At 44.0% G+C, this 23,259-nt stretch overlaps 6 non-coding genes across 6 annotated transcripts; all 6 read right to left on the reverse strand.

The window, feature by feature from the left end:
- Positions 1-971: 971 nt before the first annotated feature.
- Positions 972-1,044, reverse strand: trnav-cac (transfer RNA valine (anticodon CAC)). The gene has a single exon. It is a non-coding gene; the product is annotated as a tRNA-Val (tRNA).
- Positions 1,045-4,452: 3,408 nt separating this feature from the next.
- trnav-cac (transfer RNA valine (anticodon CAC)) lies at positions 4,453-4,525 on the reverse strand. The gene has a single exon. It is a non-coding gene; the product is annotated as a tRNA-Val (tRNA).
- A 3,394-nt stretch (positions 4,526-7,919) lies between these two features.
- Positions 7,920-7,992, reverse strand: trnag-ccc (transfer RNA glycine (anticodon CCC)). The gene has a single exon. It is a non-coding gene; the product is annotated as a tRNA-Gly (tRNA).
- A 3,392-nt stretch (positions 7,993-11,384) lies between these two features.
- On the reverse strand, positions 11,385-11,457 carry trnav-cac (transfer RNA valine (anticodon CAC)). Its single transcript has one exon. It is a non-coding gene; the product is annotated as a tRNA-Val (tRNA).
- Positions 11,458-18,327: 6,870 nt separating this feature from the next.
- On the reverse strand, positions 18,328-18,400 carry trnav-cac (transfer RNA valine (anticodon CAC)). The gene has a single exon. It is a non-coding gene; the product is annotated as a tRNA-Val (tRNA).
- A 3,393-nt stretch (positions 18,401-21,793) lies between these two features.
- Positions 21,794-21,866, reverse strand: trnav-cac (transfer RNA valine (anticodon CAC)). Its single transcript has one exon. It is a non-coding gene; the product is annotated as a tRNA-Val (tRNA).
- Between the last annotated feature and the right edge of the window lie 1,393 nt (positions 21,867-23,259).

Below are 23,259 nucleotides of genomic sequence, written 5' to 3' on the forward strand. Positions count from 1 at the left end.
ATAAAATAATAATTTGGCAGGTCTGCCTGTTTCCTTAGCTTCAGTTACAGAATCAGCCGTGTCCGTCTTTAAGGGAGGCAAAGTACTCCCAGCGGCTCTGCGTGACGCTGAATAGTTATGTTAATCTGCATCAATAAATCCAGGTATGTCTCTGTTACTGACTGAACTAAACGCTAATAAATCTGTGAGCGACTGTCATAACTTAAATAACTTTTTCCCCTCTGCGTGTCATGAACCTTCACCCCTTGTCATAATTGCGGCTACATGTTAAGAGCTGGGTTATCAAGGTGCTTAAGACACCAAGAATCTGCTGCAGCAGTGGTTAAATTGAAAAGGATTTTTGCCCCTTTTACCCAAGAAGAAATGTTCAGGAGGAGCAATTTCCCCCAACTTGTTTCCACAGGAGATTCATCATTGCAACTCAAAGAAAGTTTCAGTCACTTGGGTGTTCTGTAAGAGCTGCTCGGAGGTTCAGTGACCCGGATATCATGTGCCTACGTTTTGCTGAGCCGGTGCTTGGTTTCTGGGGAGATTTGGCCCGGGTTGTGCTATTTTACCTCCCCGAGATGGCCAGTAACCTGTTGATTGAGGCAGCAGACGCCTCTTGCTGCTGACAGCGAGTAATTGGACAGTGCGGGTCAAAATATTGCAGCGTGCCCCTGTCTCAACGACTGTGGAGCTGGTGAAAGTGAATTGCTGATGTGCTTTTGCCTCGTCTGAAATGAGACTAAGATTCGCTGTTACTTAGCAAGCTCGTGTTGCAGGTTTCTATTCTCATCTGAGCCAAATAAAGTGTCACTGCTCGGTTTTGAGGTACTTTCTGCAGCATCAGGACTAGAAAGAGGAGCGAGTGCAAGGCATTGTGCACACAATGTGCAAGAGAAAGAGGGCTTTGAGAAATTGTGTTGTGTTCATGGGGAATGTCAATGATTGCATATTTCTTGCGAACAAGTTTGGGTTCGTTTTGAAAATGTTTCTGCCCAGTTTTGAACTAGGGACTTTTTGCGTGTGAAGCAAACGTGATCACCTCTACACTACAGAAACTCAACACAGTTGCATCGCTGAGGAAGCTGCAAGTATTGTTAAACTATACAGTCTTAATCGATTTGTGGTGCTTGTTTCATTGAAATGCAATTCCACTGTGACATTTCGCAAGGCTGCAGAGGTATTGACCCAGCCATGGACGATCAGCAGTGCACAACACATCGCCAGTCCATTCAGGCCATCGTACCATGGCAGTTTTTTGAAAGACTTGCCATTTGGGCCCACTTCCTTCGCTCTGCTTTTGTTTGCCTCTCCTTTCATGCAATTATCCAATTCCCTTTTTTTTAAACCTCTCCCTTAAGAAACTAAGTTTGTAAGAGGTGCAGCAGCTGCTGCAGTGTTAATGCACAGTGTGCCATCATTGACAAAGATTCCCTTCCCCAACCACACCAAGACATCCACTTGGGATTCCTGCCAAGTTCTGGATTTCATTTCTCATTATTTACTGATTGCACTGACACATATTTGTGTTTTTAAACACTTTATTTTGATCAAATGAGTCCTTATTTTGCTGAGATGCTACATACAATGTGATTACCCTCGCAGTAGAATGCGTAACAGAGGCAGTTATATAATGGGGGCGAAGGTTCACTGCAGCTATATAATGTCCTGGTTGGACCCCACCTGGAGTCCTCTGCATAGTCTGGGCATGCCAATTTATATAGTATACAAATTGGCCTTGGTATACAGGGCAGTTCAGATCCAGCAGAATGTTTGCAGAGTTCAAACGGTTAGATTAGGAAGCCATGTCCCCTCTTCCACAGAGACAGCTGTTGGTTTCCACCTGGTGCCTCACTTGTTTCTGAATTTCAAGGTGTAGAATGAAATCAAGCAACGTAACCCAAGTTTGCAATGCATTCCACGCAATCATCAAACACATCATTCCTGTCTTCCTCACCTTAGCTGCACAGCCCTCGAAACGTTGCAATCCATGTAACACAGTATTTGTTCCAGGTTTAGGCTTTCAGTAGGATTATAATAATATCTGTGCCCTCATCTTGAAATGAGATTCTCAGCAATATCCAACACAAATTGAATTGCATAGATGACAGGCAAATATAGGAAAACAGGTCAGTATGCAACACAATTCCATGGTGCCCATTTTCAGATGCACAATAGTCTTCTTTTCCAGCAAATGAAAGAATTTTTCAGTGAATCATTTGCAAAGTCAGAGTTAATGGCATTTGTGCTTTTCTTTCTTCTTGTTTTGCAACATACTGGCGCCTGAATCCAATTCATGTATATTCATGTTTATTGGGGAGACCAAACGCAGACTGGGTGACCGCTTTGCGGAATACGTCGGCTCAGTCCGCAAGCAGGACCCTGAGCTTCCGGTTGCTTGTCATTTCAAGACTGCCCACTGCTCTCATGCTCACATCTCTATCCTGGGATTGCCTCAGTGTTCCAGTGAACATCAACACAAGCTCGAAAAACAGCATCCCGTTGACCGATTAGTTTAGTTTGGTGATACAGCAGTGAAACAGGCCCTTCGGCCCACCGAGTCTGTGCTGACCATCGACCACCCATTTATACTAATCCGACACGAATTCCATATTCCTACCACATCCCCACCTTCCCTATATTTCCCTGCCACCTCCCTATACGAGGGGCAATTTATAATCGCCAATTAACCTATCAAGCAGCCAGTCTTTGGCATGTGGGAGGAAACCGGAGCACCTAGAGGAATCCCACGCAGACACAGGGAGAACTTGCAAACACCACGCAGGCAGTGCCCAGAATTGAAAGCGGGTCGCTGGAGCTGTGAGGCTGCGGTGTGAACCACTGCACACGGGAGCGTGCCGGACTGAATATTGAGTTCAATAATTCCAGAGCATGACGGGGCCCCCATTTTACTTTCATTTTTTGTTATTTTTCATTTTTACATTTTTTACATTTTTTTGTATGTTTATTTTATTTCATCTTAGTTTGTTCAGTTTGCTTACCCACTGTTTTTTTTTCCTGTTTGTACTTGCTGCTGTTCAATTTTCAGTGCATTAACAGTCCTCTCTGTACTAATGCTTTGTCTTTCAACACACCATTAACATATTGTTTGCCTTTGCTCCATGACCTTCTGGTCAGCTATTCTGTGGCCTTGTCCAATCTACACCTTCTCCTTTGTTATCTCTTGCTCCACCCCCGCTTTACTTGCTTCTAACCTTTGACATTTCTAATATTTGCCAGTTCTGAAGAAGGGTCACTGAGCCGAAATGTTAACTCTGCTTCTGTCTCCACAGATGCTGCCAGTCGTGCTGAGTATTTCCAGAATTTCTTGTTTTTATTTCAGATTTCCAGCATCCACAGTATTTTGCCTTAATTCATCTATATTCTTCCTCGGTTCAATATGAAGGAGCGCTTTGATATTGAGCGGAGCCGCAGTGCATCTCATTTTCAACGCCACCTTGTTAGTGTTCCTGTTACTTGCCGAATGAAGAACAAAATAAAATAATAATTTGGCAGGTCTGCCTGTTTCCTTAGCTTCAGTTGCAGAATCAGCCGTGTCCGTCTTTAAGGGAGGCAAAGTACTCCCAGCGGCTCTGCGTGACGCTGAATAGTTATGTTAATCTGCATCAATAAATCCAGGTATGTCTCTGTTACTGACTGAACAAAACGCTAATAAATCTGTGAGCGACTGTCATAACTTAAATAACTTTTTCCCCTCTGCGTGTCATGAACCTTCACCCCTTGTCATAATTGCGGCTGCATGTTAAGAGCTGGGTTATCAAGGTGCTTAAGACACCAAGAATCTGCTGCAGCAGTGGTTAAATTGAAAAGGATTTTTGCCCCTTTTACCCAAGAAGAAATGTTCAGGAGGAGCAATTTCCCCCAACTTGTTTCCACCGGAGATTCATCATTGCAACTCAAAGAAAGTTTCAGTCACTTGGGTGTTCTTGAAGAGCTGCTCGGAGGTTCAGTGACCCGGATATCATGTGCCTACGTTTTGCTGAGCCGGTGCTTGGTTGATGGGGAGATTTGGCCCGGATTGTGCTATTTTACCTCCCCGAGATGGCCAATAACCTGTTGATTGAGGCAGCAGACGCCACTTGCTGCTGACAGCGAGTAATTGGACAGTGCGGGTCAAAATATTGCAGCGTGCCCCTGTCTCAACGACTGTGGAGCTGGTGAAAGTGAATTGCTGATGTGTTTTTGCCTCGTCTGAAATGAGACTAAGGTTCGCTGTTACTTAGCAAGCTCGTGTTGCAGATTTCTATTCTCATCTGAGCCAAATAAAGTGTCACTGCTCGGTTTTGCGGAACTTTCTGCAGCATCAGGACTAGAAAGAGGAGCGAGTGCAAGGCATTGTGCACACAATGTGCAAGAGAAAGAGGGCTTTGAGAAATTGTGTTGTGTTCATGGGGAATGTCAATGATTGCATATTTCTTGCGAAGAAGTTTGGGTTCGTTTTGAAAATGTTTCTGCCCAGTTTTGAACTGGGGACCTTTTGCGTGTGAGGCAAACGTGATCACCACTACACTACAGAAACTCAACACGTTACAGCGCTGAGGAAGCTGCAAGTATTGTTAAACTATACAGTCTTAATCGATTTGTGGTGCTTGTTTCATTGAAATGCAATTCCACTGTGACATTTCGCAAGGCTGCAGAGGTATTGACCCAGCCATGGACGATCAGCAGTGCACAACACATCGCCAGTCCATTCAGGCCATCGTACCATTGCCAGTTTTTTCAAAGACTTGCCACTTGGGCCCACTTCCTTAGCTCTGCTTTTCTTTGCCTCTCCTTTCATGCAATTATCCAATTCCCTTTTTTTAAAACTCTCCCTTAAGAAACTAAGTTTGTAAGAGGTGCAGCAGCTGCTGCAGTGTTAATGCACAGTGTGCCATCATTGACAAAGATTCCCTTCCCCAACCACACCAAGACATCCACTTGGGATTCTTGCCAACTTCTGGATTTCATTTCTCATTATTTACTGATTGCACTGACACATATTTGTGTTTTTAAACTCTTTATTTTGATCAAATGAGTCCTTATTTTGCTGAGATGCTACATACAATGTGATTACCCTCGCAGTAGAATGCGTAACAGAGGCAGTTATATAATGGGGGCGAAGCTTCACTGCAGCTATATAATGTCCTAGTTGGACCCCACCTGGAGTCCTCTGCATAGTCTGGGCATGCCAATCTATACAGTATACAAATTGGCCTTGGTATACAGGGCAGTTCAGATCCAGCAGAATGTTTGCAGAGTTCAAATGGTTAGATTAGGAAGCCATGTCCCCTCTTCCACAGAGACAGCTGTTGGTTTCCACCTGGTGCCTCACTTGTTTCTGAATTTCAAGGTGTAGAATGAAATCAAGCAACGTAACCCAAGTTTGCAATGCATTCCACGCAATCATCAAACACATCATTCCTGTCTTCCTCACCTTAGCTGCACAGCCCTCGAAACGTTGCAATCCATGTAAGACAGTATTTGTTCCAGGTTTAGGCTTTCAGTAGGATTATAATAATATCTGTGCCCTCATCTTGAAATGAGATTCTCAGCAATATCCAACACAAATTGAATTGCATAGATGACAGGCAAATATAGGAAAACAGGTCAGTATGCAACACAATTCCATGGTGCCCATTTTCAGATGCACAATAGTCTTCTTTTCCAGCAAATGAAAGAATTTTTCAGTGAATCATTTGCAAAGTCAGAGTTAATGGCATTTGTGCTTTTCTTTCTTCTTGTTTTGCAACATACTGGCGCCTGAATCCAATTCATGTATATTCATGTTTATTGGGGAGACCAAACGCAGACTGGGTGACCGCTTTGCGGAATACGTCGGCTCAGTCCGCAAGCAGGACCCTGAGCTTCCGGTTGCTTGTCATTTCAAGACTGCCCACTGCTCTCATGCTCACATCTCTATCCTGGGATTGCCTCAGTGTTCCAGTGAACATCAACACAAGCTCGAAAAACAGCATCCCGTTGACCGATTAGTTTAGTTTGGTGATACAGCAGTGAAACAGGCCCTTCGGCCCACCGAGTCTGTGCTGACCATCGACCACCCATTTATACTAATCCGACACGAATTCCATATTCCTACCACATCCCCACCTTCCCTATATTTCCCTGCCACCTCCCTATACGTGGGGCAATTTATAATCGCCAATTAACCTATCAAGCAGCCAGTCTTTGGCATGTGGGAGGAAACCGGAGCACCTAGAGGAATCCCACGCAGACACAGGGAGAACTTGCAAACACCACGCAGGCAGTGCCCAGAATTGAAAGCGGGTCGCTGGAGCTGTGAGGCTGCGGTATGAACCACTGCACACGGGAGCGTGCCGGACTAAATATTGAGTTCAATAATTCCAGAGCATGACGGGGCCCCCATTTTACTTTCATTTTTTGTTATTTTTCATTTTTACATTTTTTACATTTTTTTGTATGTTTATTTTATTTCATCTTAGTTTGTTCAGTTTGCTTACCCACTGTTTTTTTTTCCTGTTTGTACTTGCTGCTGTTCAATTTTCAGTCCATTAACAGTCCTCTCTGTACTAATGCTTTGTCTTTCAACACACCATTAACATATTGTTTGCCTTTGCTCCATGACCTTCTGGTCAGCTATTCTGTGGCCTTGTCCAATCTACACCTTCTCCTTTGTTATCTCTTGCTCCACCCCCGCTTTACTTGCTTCTAACCTTTGACATTTCTAATATTTGCCAGTTCTGAAGAAGGGTCACTGAGCCGAAATGTTAACTCTGCTTCTGTCTTCACAGATGCTGCCAGTCGTGCTGAGTATAACCAGAATTTCTTGTTTTTTTTCAGATTTCCAGCATCCACAGTATTTTGCTTTTATTCATGTATATTCTTCCTCAGTTCAATATGAAGGAGCGCTTTGATATTGAGCGGAGCCGCAGTGCATCTCATTTTCAACGCCACCTTGTTAGTGTTCCTGTTACTTGCCGAATGAAGAACAAAATAAAATGATAATTTGGCAGGTCTGCCTGTTTCCTTAGCTTCAGTTACAGAATCAGCTGTGTCCGTCTTTAAGGGAGGCAAAGTACTCCTCGCTGCTCTGCGTGACGCTGAATAGTTATGTTAATCTGCATCAATAAATCCAGGTATGTCTCTGTTACAGACTGAACAAAACGCTAATAAATCTGTGAGCGACTGTCATAACTTAAATAACTTTTTCCCCTCTGCATGTCATGAACCTTTACCCCTTGTCATAATTGCGGCTGCATGTTCAGAGCTGGGTTATCAAGGTGCTGAAGACACCAAGAATCTTCTGCAGCAGTGGTTAAATTGAAAAGGATTTTTGCCCCTTTTACCCAAGAAGAAATGTTCAGGAGGAGCAATTTCCCCCAACTTGTTTCCACAGGAGATTCATCATTGCAACTCAAAGAAAGTTTCAGTCACTTGGGTGTTCTGTCAGAGCTGCTCGGAGGTTCAGTGACCCGGATATCATGTGCCTACAATTTGCTGAGCCGGTGCTTGGTTGATGGGGAGATTTGGCCCGGGTTGTGCTATTTTACCTCCCCGAGATGGCCAGTAACCTGTTGATTGAGGCAGCAGACGCCACTTGCTGCTGACAGCGAGTAATTGGACAGTGCGGGTCAAAATATTGCAGCGTGCCCCTGTCTCAACGACTGTGGAGCTGGTGAAAGTGAATTGCTGATGTGCTTTTGCCTCGTCTGAAATGAGACTAAGATTCGCTGTTCCTTCGCAAGCTCGTGTTGCAGGTTTCTATTCTAATCTGAGCCAAATAAAGTGTCACTGCTCGGTTTTGAGGAACTTTCTGCAGCATCAGGAGCGAGTGCAAGGCATTGTGCACACAATGTGCAAGAGAAAGAGGGCTTTGAGAAATTGTGTTGTGTTCATGGGGAATGTCAATGATTGCATATTTCTTGCGAAGAAGTTTGGGTTCGTTTTGAAAATGTTTCTGCCCAGTTTCGAACTGGGGACCTTTTGCGTGGGAGGCAAACGTGATCACCACTACACTACAGAAACTCAACACACTTAAAGCGCTGAGGAAGCTGCAAGTATTGTTAAACTATACAGTCTTAATCGATTTGTGGTGCTTGTTTCATTCAAATGCAATTCCACTGTGACATTTCGCAAGGCTGCAGAGGTATTGACCCAGCCATGGACGATCAGCAGTGCACAACACATCGCCAGTCCATTCAGGCCATCGGACCATGGCAGTTTTATGAAAGACTTGCCATTTGGGCCCACTTCCTTAGCTCTGCTTTTCTTTGCCTCTCCTTTCATGCAATTATCCAATTCCCTTTTTTTAAAACTCTCCCTTAAGAAACTAAGTTTGTAAGAGGTGCAGCAGCTGCTGCTGTGTTCATGCACAGTGTGCCATCATTGACAAAGATTCCCTTCCCCAACCACACCAAGACATCCACTTGGGATACTTGCCAAGTTCTGGATTTCATTTCTCATTATTTACTGATTGCACTGACACATATTTGTGTTTTTAAACTCTTTATTTTGATCAAATGAGTCCTTATTTTGCTGAGATGCTACATACAATGTGATTACCCTCGCAGTAGAATGCGTAACAGAGGCAGTTATATAATGGGGGCGAAGCTTCACTGCAGCTATATAATGTCCTGGTTGGACCCCACCTGGAGTCCTCTGCATAGTCTGGGCATGCCAATTTATATAGTATACAAATTGGCCTTGGTATACAGGGCAGTTCAGATCCAGCAGAATGTTTGCAGAGTTCAAATGGTTAGATTAGGAAGCCATGTCCCCTCTTCCACAGAGACAGCTGTTGGTTTCCACCTGGTGCCTCACTTGTTTCTGAATTTCAAGGTGTAGAATGAAATGAAGCAACGTAACCCAAGTTTGCAATGCATTCCACGCAATCATCAAACACATCATTCCTGTCTTCCTCACCTTAGCTGCACAGCCCTCGAAACGTTGCAATCCATGTAACACAGTATTTGTTCCAGGTTTAGGCTTTCAGTAGGATTATAATAATATCTGTGCCCTCATCTTGAAATGAGATTCTCAGCAATATCCAACACAAATTGAATTGCATAGATGACAGGCAAATATAGGAAAACAGGTCAGTATGCAACACAATTCCATGGTGCCCATTTTCAGATGCACAATAGTCATCTTTTCCAGCAAATGAAAGAATTTTTCAGTGAATCATTTGCAAAGTCAGAGTTAATGGCATTTGTGCTTTTCTTTCTTCTTGTTTTGCAACATACTGGCGCCTGAATCCAATTCATGTATATTCATGTTTATTGGGGAGACCAAACGCAGACTGGGTGACCGCTTTGCGGAATACGTCGGCTCAGTCCGCAAGCAGGACCCTGAGCTTCCGGTTGCTTGCCATTTCAAGACTGCCCACTGCTCTCATGCTCACATCTCTATCCTGGGATTGCCTCAGTGTTCCAGTGAACATCAACACAAGCTCGAAAAACAGCATCCCGTTGACCGATTAGTTTAGTTTGGTGATACAGCAGTGAAACAGGCCCTTCGGCCCACCGAGTCTGTGCTGACCATCGACCACCCATTTATACTAATCCGACACGAATTCCATATTCCTACCACATCCCCACCTTCCCTATATTTCCCTACCACCTCCCTATACGAGGGGCAATTTATAATGGCCAATTAACCTATCAAGCAGCCAGTCTTTGGCATGTGCGAGGAAACCGGAGCACCCAGAGGAATCCCACGCAGACACAGGGAGAACTTGCAAACACCACGCAGGCAGTGCCCAGAATTGAAAGCGGGTCGCTGGAGCTGTGAGGCTGCGGTGTGAACCACTGCACACGAGAGCGTGCCGGACTGAATATTGAGTTCAATAATTCCAGAGCATGACGGGGCCCCCATTTTACTTTCATTTATTGTTATTTTTCATTTTTACATTTTTTACATTTTTTTGTATGTTTATTTTATTTCATCTTAGTTTGTTCAGTTTGCTTACCCACTGTTTTTTTTCCTGTTTGTACTTGCTGCTGTTCATTTTTCATCCATTAACAGTCCTCTCTGCACTAATGCTTTGTCTTTCAACACACCATTAACATATTGTTTGCCTTTGCTCCATGACCTTCTGGTCAGCTATTCTGTGGCCTTGTCCAATCTACACCTTCTCCTTTGTTATCTCTTGCTCCACCCCCGCTTTACTTGCTTCTAACCTTTGACATTTCTAATATTTGCCAGTTCTGAAGAAGGGTCACTGAGCCGAAATGTTAACTCTGCTTCTGTCTTCACAGATGCTGCCAGTCGTGCTGAGTATAACCAGAATTTCTCGTTTTTTTTCAGATTTCCAGCATCCACAGTATTTTGCTTTTATTCATGTATATTCTTCCTCAGTTCAATATGAAGGAGCGCTTTGATATTGAGCGGAGCCGCAGTGCATCTCATTTTCAACGCCACCTTGTTAGTGTTCCTGTTACTTGCCGAATGAAGAACAAAATAAAATGATAATTTGGCAGGTCTGCCTGTTTCCTTAGCTTCAGTTACAGAATCAGCCGTGTCCGTCTTTAAGGGAGGCAAAGTACTCCTCGCTGCTCTGCGTGACGCTGAATAGTTATGTTAATCTGCATCAATAAATCCAGGTATGTCTCTGTTACAGACTGAACAAAACGCTAATAAATCTGTGAGCGACTGTCATAACTTAAATAACTTTTTCCCCTCTGCATGTCATGAACCTTTACCCCTTGTCATAATTGCGGCTGCATGTTCAGAGCTGGGTTATCAAGGTGCTGAAGACACCAAGAATCTTCTGCAGCAGTGGTTAAATTGAAAAGGATTTTTGCCCCTTTTACCCAAGAAGAAATGTTCAGGAGGAGCAATTTCCCCCAACTTGTTTCCACAGGAGATTCATCATTGCAACTCAAAGAAAGTTTCAGTCACTTGGGTGTTCTGTCAGAGCTGCTCGGAGGTTCAGTGACCCGGATATCATGTGCCTACAATTTGCTGAGCCGGTGCTTGGTTGATGGGGAGATTTGGCCCGGGTTGTGCTATTTTACCTCCCCGAGATGGCCAGTAACCTGTTGATTGAGGCAGCAGACGCCACTTGCTGCTGACAGCGAGTAATTGGACAGTGCGGGTCAAAATATTGCAGCGTGCCCCTGTCTCAACGACTGTGGAGCTGGTGAAAGTGAATTGCTGATGTGCTTTTGCCTCGTCTGAAATGAGACTAAGATTCGCTGTTCCTTCGCAAGCTCGTGTTGCAGGTTTCTATTCTAATCTGAGCCAAATAAAGTGTCACTGCTCGGTTTTGAGGAACTTTCTGCAGCATCAGGAGCGAGTGCAAGGCATTGTGCACACAATGTGCAAGAGAAAGAGGGCTTTGAGAAATTGTGTTGTGTTCATGGGGAATGTCAATGATTGCATATTTCTTGCGAAGAAGTTTGGGTTCGTTTTGAAAATGTTTCTGCCCAGTTTCGAACTGGGGACCTTTTGCGTGTGAGGCAAACGTGATCACCACTACACTACAGAAACTCAACACACTTAAAGCGCTGAGGAAGCTGCAAGTATTGTTAAACTATACAGTCTTAATCGATTTGTGGTGCTTGTTTCATTCAAATGCAATTCCACTGTGACATTTCGCAAGGCTGCAGAGGTATTGACCCAGCCATGGACGATCAGCAGTGCACAACACATCGCCAGTCCATTCAGGCCATCGGACCATGGCAGTTTTATGAAAGACTTGCCATTTGGGCCCACTTCCTTAGCTCTGCTTTTCTTTGCCTCTCCTTTCATGCAATTATCCAATTCCCTTTTTTTAAAACTCTCCCTTAAGAAACTAAGTTTGTAAGAGGTGCAGCAGCTGCTGCTGTGTTCATGCACAGTGTGCCATCATTGACAAAGATTCCCTTCCCCAACCACACCAAGACATCCACTTGGGATACTTGCCAAGTTCTGGATTTCATTTCTCATTATTTACTGATTGCACTGACACATATTTGTGTTTTTAAACTCTTTATTTTGATCAAATGAGTCCTTATTTTGCTGAGATGCTACATACAATGTGATTACCCTCGCAGTAGAATGCGTAACAGAGGCAGTTATATAATGGGGGCGAAGGTTCACTGCAGCTATATAATGTCCTGGTTGGACCCCACCTGGAGTCCTCTGCATAGTCTGGGCATGCCAATTTATATAGTATACAAATTGGCCTTGGTATACAGGGCAGTTCAGATCCAGCAGAATGTTTGCAGAGTTCAAATGGTTAGATTAGGAAGCCATGTCCCCTCTTCCACAGAGACAGCTGTTGGTTTCCACCTGGTGCCTCACTTGTTTCTGAATTTCAAGGTGTAGAATGAAATCAAGCAACGTAACCCAAGTTTGCAATGCATTCCACGCAATCATCAAACACATCATTCCTGTCTTCCTCACCTTAGCTGCACAGCCCTCGAAACGTTGCAATCCATGTAACACAGTATTTGTTCCAGGTTTAGGCTTTCAGTAGGATTATAATAATATCTGTGCCCTCATCTTGAAATGAGATTCTCAGCAATATCCAACACAAATTGAATTGCATAGATGACAGGCAAATATAGGAAAACAGGTCAGTATGCAACACAATTCCATGGTGCCCATTTTCAGATGCACAATAGTCATCTTTTCCAGCAAATGAAAGAATTTTTCAGTGAATCATTTGCAAAGTCAGAGTTAATGGCATTTGTGCTTTTCTTTCTTCTTGTTTTGCAACATACTGGCGCCTAAATCCAATTCATGTATATTCATGTTTATTGGGGAGACCAAACGCAGACTGGGTGACCGCTTTGCGGAATACGTCGGCTCAGTCCGCAAGCAGGACCCTGAGCTTCCGGTTGCTTGCCATTTCAGACTGCCCACTGCTCTCATGCTCACATCTCTATCCTGGGATTGCCTCAGTGTTCCAGTGAACATCAACACAAGCTCGAAAAACAGCATCCCGTTGACCGATTAGTTTAGTTTGGTGATACAGCAGTGAAACAGGCCCTTCGGCCCACCGAGTCTGTGCTGACCATCGACCACCCATTTATACTAATCCGACACGAATTCCATATTCCTACCACATCCCCACCTTCCCTATATTTCCCTACCACCTCCCTATACGAGGGGCAATTTATAATGGCCAATTAACCTATCAACCGGCCAGTCTTTGGCATGTGGGAGGAAACCGGAGCACCCAGAGGAATCCCAGGCAGACACAGGGAGAACTTGCAAATACCACGCAGGCAGTGCCCAGAATTGAAAGCGGGTCGCTGAAGCTGTGAGGCTGCGGTGTGAACCACTGCACACGAGAGCGTGCCGGACTGAATATTGAGTTCAATAGTTCCAGAGCATGACGGGGCCCCCATTTTACTTTCATTTTTTGTTATTTTTCATTTTTACATTATTTACATTTTTTTGTATGTTTATTTTATTTCATCTTAGTTTGTTCAGTTTGCTTACCCACTGTTTTTTTTCCTGTTTGTACTTGCTGCTGTTCAATTTTCAGTCCATTAACAGTCCTCTCTGTACTAATGCTTTGTCTTTCAACACACCATTAACATATTGTTTGCCTTTGCTCCATGACCTTCTGGTCAGCTATTCTGTGGCCTTGTCCAATCTACACCTTCTCCTTTGTTATCTCTTGCTCCACCCCCGCTTTACTTGCTTCTAACCTTTGACATTTCTAATATTTGCCAGTTCTGAAGAAGGGTCACTGAGCCGAAATGTTAACTCTGCTTCTGTCTTCACAGATGCTGCCAGTCGTGCTGAGTATAACCAGAATTTCTCGTTTTTTTTCAGATTTCCAGCATCCACAGTATTTTGCTTTTATTCATGTATATTCTTCCTCAGTTCAATATGAAGGAGCGCTTTGATATTGAGCGGAGCCGCAGTGCATCTCATTTTCAACGCCACCTTGTTAGTGTTCCTGTTACTTGCCGAATGAAGAACAAAATAAAATGATAATTTGGCAGGTCTGCCTGTTTCCTTAGCTTCAGTTACAGAATCAGCCGTGTCCGTCTTTAAGGGAGGCAAAGTACTCCTCGCTGCTCTGCGTGACGCTGAATAGTTATGTTAATCTGCATCAATAAATCCAGGTATGTCTCTGTTACAGACTGAACAAAACGCTAATAAATCTGTGAGCGACTGTCATAACTTAAATAACTTTTTCCCCTCTGCATGTCATGAACCTTTACCCCTTGTCATAATTGCGGCTGCATGTTCAGAGCTGGGTTATCAAGGTGCTGAAGACACCAAGAATCTTCTGCAGCAGTGGTTAAATTGAAAAGGATTTTTGCCCCTTTTACCCAAGAAGAAATGTTCAGGAGGAGCAATTTCCCCCAACTTGTTTCCACAGGAGATTCATCATTGCAACTCAAAGAAAGTTTCAGTCACTTGGGTGTTCTGTCAGAGCTGCTCGGAGGTTCAGTGACCCGGATATCATGTGCCTACAATTTGCTGTGCCGGTGCTTGGTTGATGGGGAGATTTGGCCCGGGTTGTGCTATTTTACCTCCCCGAGATGGCCAGTAACCTGTTGATTGAGGCAGCAGACGCCACTTGCTGCTGACAGCGAGTAATTGGACAGTGCGGGTCAAAATATTGCAGCGTGCCCCTGTCTCAACGACTGTGGAGCTGGTGAAAGTGAATTGCTGATGTGCTTTTGCCTCGTCTGAAATGAGACTAAGATTCGCTGTTACTTCGCAAGCTCGTGTTGCAGGTTTCTATTCTAATCTGAGCCAAATAAAGTGTCACTGCTCGGTTTTGAGGAACTTTCTGCAGCATCAGGACTAGAAAAAGGAGCGAGTGCAAGGCATTGTGCACACAATGTGCAAGAGAAAGAGGGCTTTGAGAAATTGTGTTGTGTTCATGGGGAATGTCAATGATTGAATATTTCTTGCGAAGAAGTTTGGGTTTGTTTTGAAAATGTTTCTGCCCGGTTCCGAACTGGGGACTTTTTGCGAGTGAGGCAAACGTGATCACCACTACACTACAGAAACTCAACACACTTACAGCGCTGAGGAAGCTGCAAGTATTGTTAAACTATTCAGTCTTAATCGATTTGTGGTGTTTGTTTCATTCAAATGCAATTCCACTGTGACATTTCGCAAGGCTGCAGAGGTATTGACCCAGCCATGGCCGATCAGCAGTGCACAACACATCGCCAGTCCATTCAGGCCATCGTACCATGGCAGTTTTATGAAAGACTTGCCATTTGGGCCCACTTCCTTAGCTCTGCTTTTCTTTGCCTCTCCTTTCATGCAATTATCCAATTCCCTTTTTTTAAAACTCTCCCTTAAGAAACTAAGTTTGTAAGAGGTGCAGCAGCTGCTGCTGTGTTCATGCACAGTGTGCCATCATTGACAAAGATTCCCTTCCCCAACCACACCAAGACATCCACTTGGGATACTTGCCAAGTTCTGGATTTCATTTCTCATTATTTACTGATTGCACTGACACATATTTGTGTTTTTAAACTCTTTATTTTGATCAAATGAGTCCTTATTTTGCTGAGATGCTACATACAATGTGATTACCCTCGCAGTAGAATGCGTAACAGAGGCAGTTATATAATGGGGGCGAAGCTTCACTGCAGCTATATAATGTCCTGGTTGGACCCCACCTGGAGTCCTCTGCATAGTCTGGGCATGCCAATTTATATAGTATACAAATTGGCCTTGGTATACAGGGCAGTTCAGATCCAGCAGAATGTTTGCAGAGTTCAAATGGTTAGATTAGGAAGCCATGTCCCCTCTTCCACAGAGACAGCTGTTGGTTTCCACCTGGTGCCTCACTTGTTTCTGAATTTCAAGGTGTAGAATGAAATCAAGCAACGTAACCCAAGTTTGCAATGCATTCCACGCAATCATCAAACACATCATTCCTGTCTTCCTCACCTTAGCTGCACAGCCCTCGAAACGTTGCAATCCATGTAACACAGCATTTGTTCCAGGTTTAGGCTTTCAGTAGGATTATAATAATATCTGTGCCCTCATCTTGAAATGAGATTCTCAGCAATATCCAACACAAATTGAATTGCATAGATGACAGGCAAATATAGGAAAACAGGTCAGTATGCAACACAATTCCATGGTGCCCATTTTCAGATGCACAATAGTCATCTTTTCCAGCAAATGAAAGAATTTTTCAGTGAATCATTTGCAAAGTCAGAGTTAATGGCATTTGTGCTTTTCTTTCTTCTTGTTTTGCAACATACTGGCGCCTAAATCCAATTCATGTATATTCATGTTTATTGGGGAGACCAAACGCAGACTGGGTGACCGCTTTGCGGAATACGTCGGCTCAGTCCGCAAGCAGGACCCTGAGCTTCCGGTTGCTTGCCATTTCAAGACTGCCCACTGCTCTCATGCTCACATCTCTATCCTGGGATTGCCTCAGTGTTCCAGTGAACATCAACACAAGCTCGAAAAACAGCATCCCGTTGACCGATTAGTTTAGTTTGGTGATACAGCAGTGAAACAGGCCCTTCGGCCCACCGAGTCTGTGCTGACCATCGACCACCCATTTATACTAATCCGACACGAATTCCATATTCCTACCACATCCCCACCTTCCCTATATTTCCCTACCACCTCCCTATACGAGGGGCAATTTATAATGGCCAATTAACCTATCAACCGGCCAGTCTTTGGCATGTGGGAGGAAACCGGAGCACCCAGAGGAATCCCAGGCAGACACAGGGAGAACTTGCAAATACCACGCAGGCAGTGCCCAGAATTGAAAGCGGGTCGCTGAAGCTGTGAGGCTGCGGTGTGAACCACTGCACACGAGAGCGTGCCGGACTGAATATTGAGTTCAATAGTTCCAGAGCATGACGGGGCCCCCATTTTACTTTCATTTTTTGTTATTTTTCATTTTTACATTATTTACATTTTTTTGTATGTTTATTTTATTTCATCTTAGTTTGTTCAGTTTGCTTACCCACTGTTTTTTTTCCTGTTTGTACTTGCTGCTGTTCAATTTTCAGTCCATTAACAGTCCTCTCTGTACTAATGCTTTGTCTTTCAACACACCATTAACATATTGTTTGCCTTTGCTCCATGACCTTCTGGTCAGCTATTCTGTGGCCTTGTCCAATCTACACCTTCTCCTTTGTTATCTCTTGCTCCACCCCCGCTTTACTTGCTTCTAACCTTTGACATTTCTAATATTTGCCAGTTCTGAAGAAGGGTCACTGAGCCGAAATGTTAACTCTGCTTCTGTCTTCACAGATGCTGCCAGTCGTGCTGAGTATAACCAGAATTTCTTGTTTTTTTTCAGATTTCCAGCATCCACAGTATTTTGCTTTTATTCATGTATATTCTTCCTCAGTTCAATATGAAGGAGCGCTTTGATATTGAGCGGAGCCGCAGTGCATCTCATTTTCAACGCCACCTTGTTAGTGTTCCTGTTACTTGCCGAATGAAGAACAAAATAAAATGATAATTTGGCAGGTCTGCCTGTTTCCTTAGCTTCAGTTACAGAATCAGCTGTGTCCGTCTTTAAGGGAGGCAAAGTACTCCTCGCTGCTCTGCGTGACGCTGAATAGTTATGTTAATCTGCATCAATAAATCCAGGTATGTCTCTGTTACAGACTGAACAAAACGCTAATAAATCTGTGAGCGACTGTCATAACTTAAATAACTTTTTCCCCTCTGCATGTCATGAACCTTTACCCCTTGTCATAATTGCGGCTGCATGTTCAGAGCTGGGTTATCAAGGTGCTGAAGACACCAAGAATCTTCTGCAGCAGTGGTTAAATTGAAAAGGATTTTTGCCCCTTTTACCCAAGAAGAAATGTTCAGGAGGAGCAATTTCCCCCAACTTGTTTCCACAGGAGATTCATCATTGCAACTCAAAGAAAGTTTCAGTCACTTGGGTGTTCTGTCAGAGCTGCTCGGAGGTTCAGTGACCCGGATATCATGTGCCTACAATTTGCTGAGCCGGTGCTTGGTTGATGGGGAGATTTGGCCCGGGTTGTGCTATTTTACCTCCCCGAGATGGCCAGTAACCTGTTGATTGAGGCAGCAGACGCCACTTGCTGCTGACAGCGAGTAATTGGACAGTGCGGGTCAAAATATTGCAGCGTGCCCCTGTCTCAACGACTGTGGAGCTGGTGAAAGTGAATTGCTGATGTGCTTTTGCCTCGTCTGAAATGAGACTAAGATTCGCTGTTCCTTCGCAAGCTCGTGTTGCAGGTTTCTATTCTAATCTGAGCCAAATAAAGTGTCACTGCTCGGTTTTGAGGAACTTTCTGCAGCATCAGGAGCGAGTGCAAGGCATTGTGCACACAATGTGCAAGAGAAAGAGGGCTTTGAGAAATTGTGTTGTGTTCATGGGGAATGTCAATGATTGCATATTTCTTGCGAAGAAGTTTGGGTTCGTTTTGAAAATGTTTCTGCCCAGTTTCGAACTGGGGACCGTTTGCGTGTGAGGCAAACGTGATCACCACTACACTATAGAAACTCAACACACTTAAAGCGCTGAGGAAGCTGCAAGTATTGTTAAACTATACAGTCTTAATCGATTTGTGGTGCTTGTTTCATTCAAATGCAATTCCACTGTGACATTTCGCAAGGCTGCAGAGGTATTGACCCAGCCATGGACGATCAGCAGTGCACAACACATCGCCAGTCCATTCAGGCCATCGGACCATGGCAGTTTTATGAAAGACTTGCCATTTGGGCCCACTTCCTTAGCTCTGCTTTTCTTTGCCTCTCCTTTCATGCAATTATCCAATTCCCTTTTTTTAAAACTCTCCCTGAAGAAACTAAGTTTGTAAGAGGTGCAGCAGCTGCTGCAGTGTTCATGCACAGTGTGCCATCATTGACAAAGATTCCCTTCCCCAACCACACCAAGACATCCACTTGGGATACTTGCCAAGTTCTGGATTTCATTTCTCATTATTTACTGATTGCACTGACACATATTTGTGTTTTTAAACTCTTTATTTTGATCAAATGAGTCCTTATTTTGCTGAGATGCTACATACAATGTGATTACCCTCGCAGTAGAATGCGTAACAGAGGCAGTTATATAATGGGGGCGAAGCTTCACTGCAGCTATATAATGTCCTGGTTGGACCCCACCTGGAGTCCTCTGCATAGTCTGGGCATGCCAATTTATATAGTATACAAATTGGCCTTGGTATACAGGGCAGTTCAGATCCAGCAGAATGTTTGCAGAGTTCAAATGGTTAGATTAGGAAGCCATGTCCCCTCTTCCACAGAGACAGCTGTTGGTTTCCACCTGGTGCCTCACTTGTTTCTGAATTTCAAGGTGTAGAATGAAATCAAGCAACGTAACCCAAGTTTGCAATGCATTCCACGCAATCATCAAACACATCATTCCTGTCTTCCTCACCTTAGCTGCACAGCCCTCGAAACGTTGCAATCCATGTAACACAGCATTTGTTCCAGGTTTAGGCTTTCAGTAGGATTATAATAATATCTGTGCCCTCATCTTGAAATGAGATTCTCAGCAATATCCAACACAAATTGAATTGCATAGATGACAGGCAAATATAGGAAAACAGGTCAGTATGCAACACAATTCCATGGTGCCCATTTTCAGATGCACAATAGTCATCTTTTCCAGCAAATGAAAGAATTTTTCAGTGAATCATTTGCAAAGTCAGAGTTAATGGCATTTGTGCTTTTCTTTCTTCTTGTTTTGCAACATACTGGCGCCTAAATCCAATTCATGTATATTCATGTTTATTGGGGAGACCAAACGCAGACTGGGTGACCGCTTTGCGGAATACGTCGGCTCAGTCCGCAAGCAGGACCCTGAGCTTCCGGTTGCTTGCCATTTCAAGACTGCCCACTGCTCTCATGCTCACATCTCTATCCTGGGATTGCCTCAGTGTTCCAGTGAACATCAACACAAGCTCGAAAAACAGCATCCCGTTGACCGATTAGTTTAGTTTGGTGATACAGCAGTGAAACAGGCCCTTCGGCCCACCGAGTCTGTGCTGACCATCGACCACCCATTTATACTAATCCGACACGAATTCCATATTCCTACCACATCCCCACCTTCCCTATATTTCCCTACCACCTCCCTATACGAGGGGCAATTTATAATGGCCAATTAACCTATCAACCGGCCAGTCTTTGGCATGTGGGAGGAAACCGGAGCACCCAGAGGAATCCCAGGCAGACACAGGGAGAACTTGCAAATACCACGCAGGCAGTGCCCAGAATTGAAAGCGGGTCGCTGAAGCTGTGAGGCTGCGGTGTGAACCACTGCACACGAGAGCGTGCCGGACTGAATATTGAGTTCAATAGTTCCAGAGCATGACGGGGCCCCCATTTTACTTTCATTTTTTGTTATTTTTCATTTTTACATTATTTACATTTTTTTGTATGTTTATTTTATTTCATCTTAGTTTGTTCAGTTTGCTTACCCACTGTTTTTTTTCCTGTTTGTACTTGCTGCTGTTCAATTTTCAGTCCATTAACAGTCCTCTCTGTACTAATGCTTTGTCTTTCAACACACCATTAACATATTGTTTGCCTTTGCTCCATGACCTTCTGGTCAGCTATTCTGTGGCCTTGTCCAATCTACACCTTCTCCTTTGTTATCTCTTGCTCCACCCCCGCTTTACTTGCTTCTAACCTTTGACATTTCTAATATTTGCCAGTTCTGAAGAAGGGTCACTGAGCCGAAATGTTAACTCTGCTTCTGTCTTCACAGATGCTGCCAGTCGTGCTGAGTATAACCAGAATTTCTTGTTTTTTTTCAGATTTCCAGCATCCACAGTATTTTGCTTTTATTCATGTATATTCTTCCTCAGTTCAATATGAAGGAGCGCTTTGATATTGAGCGGAGCCGCAGTGCATCTCATTTTCAACGCCACCTTGTTAGTGTTCCTGTTACTTGCCGAATGAAGAACAAAATAAAATGATAATTTGGCAGGTCTGCCTGTTTCCTTAGCTTCAGTTACAGAATCAGCTGTGTCCGTCTTTAAGGGAGGCAAAGTACTCCTCGCTGCTCTGCGTGACGCTGAATAGTTATGTTAATCTGCATCAATAAATCCAGGTATGTCTCTGTTACAGACTGAACAAAACGCTAATAAATCTGTGAGCGACTGTCATAACTTAAATAACTTTTTCCCCTCTGCATGTCATGAACCTTTACCCCTTGTCATAATTGCGGCTGCATGTTCAGAGCTGGGTTATCAAGGTGCTGAAGACACCAAGAATCTTCTGCAGCAGTGGTTAAATTGAAAAGGATTTTTGCCCCTTTTACCCAAGAAGAAATGTTCAGGAGGAGCAATTTCCCCCAACTTGTTTCCACAGGAGATTCATCATTGCAACTCAAAGAAAGTTTCAGTCACTTGGGTGTTCTGTCAGAGCTGCTCGGAGGTTCAGTGACCCGGATATCATGTGCCTACAATTTGCTGAGCCGGTGCTTGGTTGATGGGGAGATTTGGCCCGGGTTGTGCTATTTTACCTCCCCGAGATGGCCAGTAACCTGTTGATTGAGGCAGCAGACGCCACTTGCTGCTGACAGCGAGTAATTGGACAGTGCGGGTCAAAATATTGCAGCGTGCCCCTGTCTCAACGACTGTGGAGCTGGTGAAAGTGAATTGCTGATGTGCTTTTGCCTCGTCTGAAATGAGACTAAGATTCGCTGTTCCTTCGCAAGCTCGTGTTGCAGGTTTCTATTCTAATCTGAGCCAAATAAAGTGTCACTGCTCGGTTTTGAGGAACTTTCTGCAGCATCAGGAGCGAGTGCAAGGCATTGTGCACACAATGTGCAAGAGAAAGAGGGCTTTGAGAAATTGTGTTGTGTTCATGGGGAATGTCAATGATTGCATATTTCTTGCGAAGAAGTTTGGGTTCGTTTTGAAAATGTTTCTGCCCAGTTTCGAACTGGGGACCGTTTGCGTGTGAGGCAAACGTGATCACCACTACACTATAGAAACTCAACACACTTAAAGCGCTGAGGAAGCTGCAAGTATTGTTAAACTATACAGTCTTAATCGATTTGTGGTGCTTGTTTCATTCAAATGCAATTCCACTGTGACATTTCGCAAGGCTGCAGAGGTATTGACCCAGCCATGGACGATCAGCAGTGCACAACACATCGCCAGTCCATTCAGGCCATCGGACCATGGCAGTTTTATGAAAGACTTGCCATTTGGGCCCACTTCCTTAGCTCTGCTTTTCTTTGCCTCTCCTTTCATGCAATTATCCAATTCCCTTTTTTTAAAACTCTCCCTGAAGAAACTAAGTTTGTAAGAGGTGCAGCAGCTGCTGCAGTGTTCATGCACAGTGTGCCATCATTGACAAAGATTCCCTTCCCCAACCACACCAAGACATCCACTTGGGATACTTGCCAAGTTCTGGATTTCATTTCTCATTATTTACTGATTGCACTGACACATATTTGTGTTTTTAAACTCTTTATTTTGATCAAATGGGTCCTTATTTTGCTGAGATGCTACATACAATGTGATTACCCTCGCAGTAGAATGCGTAACAGAGGCAGTTATATAATGGGGGCGAAGCTTCACTGCAGCCATATAATGTCCTGGTTGGACCCCACCTGGAGTCCTCTGCATAGTCTGGGCATGCCAATTTATATAGTATACAAATTGGCCTTGGTATACAGGGCAGTTCAGATCCAGCAGAATGTTTGCAGAGTTCAAATGGTTAGATTAGGAAGCCATGTCCCCTCTTCCACAGAGACAGCTGTTGGTTTCCACCTGGTGCCTCACTTGTTTCTGAATTTCAAGGTGTAGAATGAAATCAAGCAACGTAACCCAAGTTTGCAATGCATTCCACGCAATCATCAAACACATCATTCCTGTCTTCCTCACCTTAGCTGCACAGCCCTCGAAACGTTGCAATCCATGTAACACAGTATTTGTTCCAGGTTTAGGCTTTCAGTAGGATTATAATAATATCTGTGCCCTCATCTTGAAATGAGATTCTCAGCAATATCCAACACAAATTGAATTGCATAGATGACAGGCAAATATAGGAAAACAGGTCAGTATGCAACACAATTCCATGGTGCCCATTTTCAGATGCACAATAGTCATCTTTTCCAGCAAATGAAAGAATTTTTCAGTGAATCATTTGCAAAGTCAGAGTTAATGGCATTTGTGCTTTTCTTTCTTCTTGTTTTGCAACATACTGGCGCCTAAATCCAATTCATGTATATTCATGTTTATTGGGGAGACCAAACGCAGACTGGGTGACCGCTTTGCGGAATACGTCGGCTCAGTCCGCAAGCAGGACCCTGAGCTTCCGGTTGCTTGCCATTTCAAGACTGCCCACTGCTCTCATGCTCACATCTCTATCCTGGGATTG

This window comes from Heterodontus francisci, chromosome 22, assembly GCF_036365525.1.
Source record: "Heterodontus francisci isolate sHetFra1 chromosome 22, sHetFra1.hap1, whole genome shotgun sequence".
NCBI lineage: Eukaryota > Metazoa > Chordata > Chondrichthyes > Heterodontiformes > Heterodontidae > Heterodontus > Heterodontus francisci.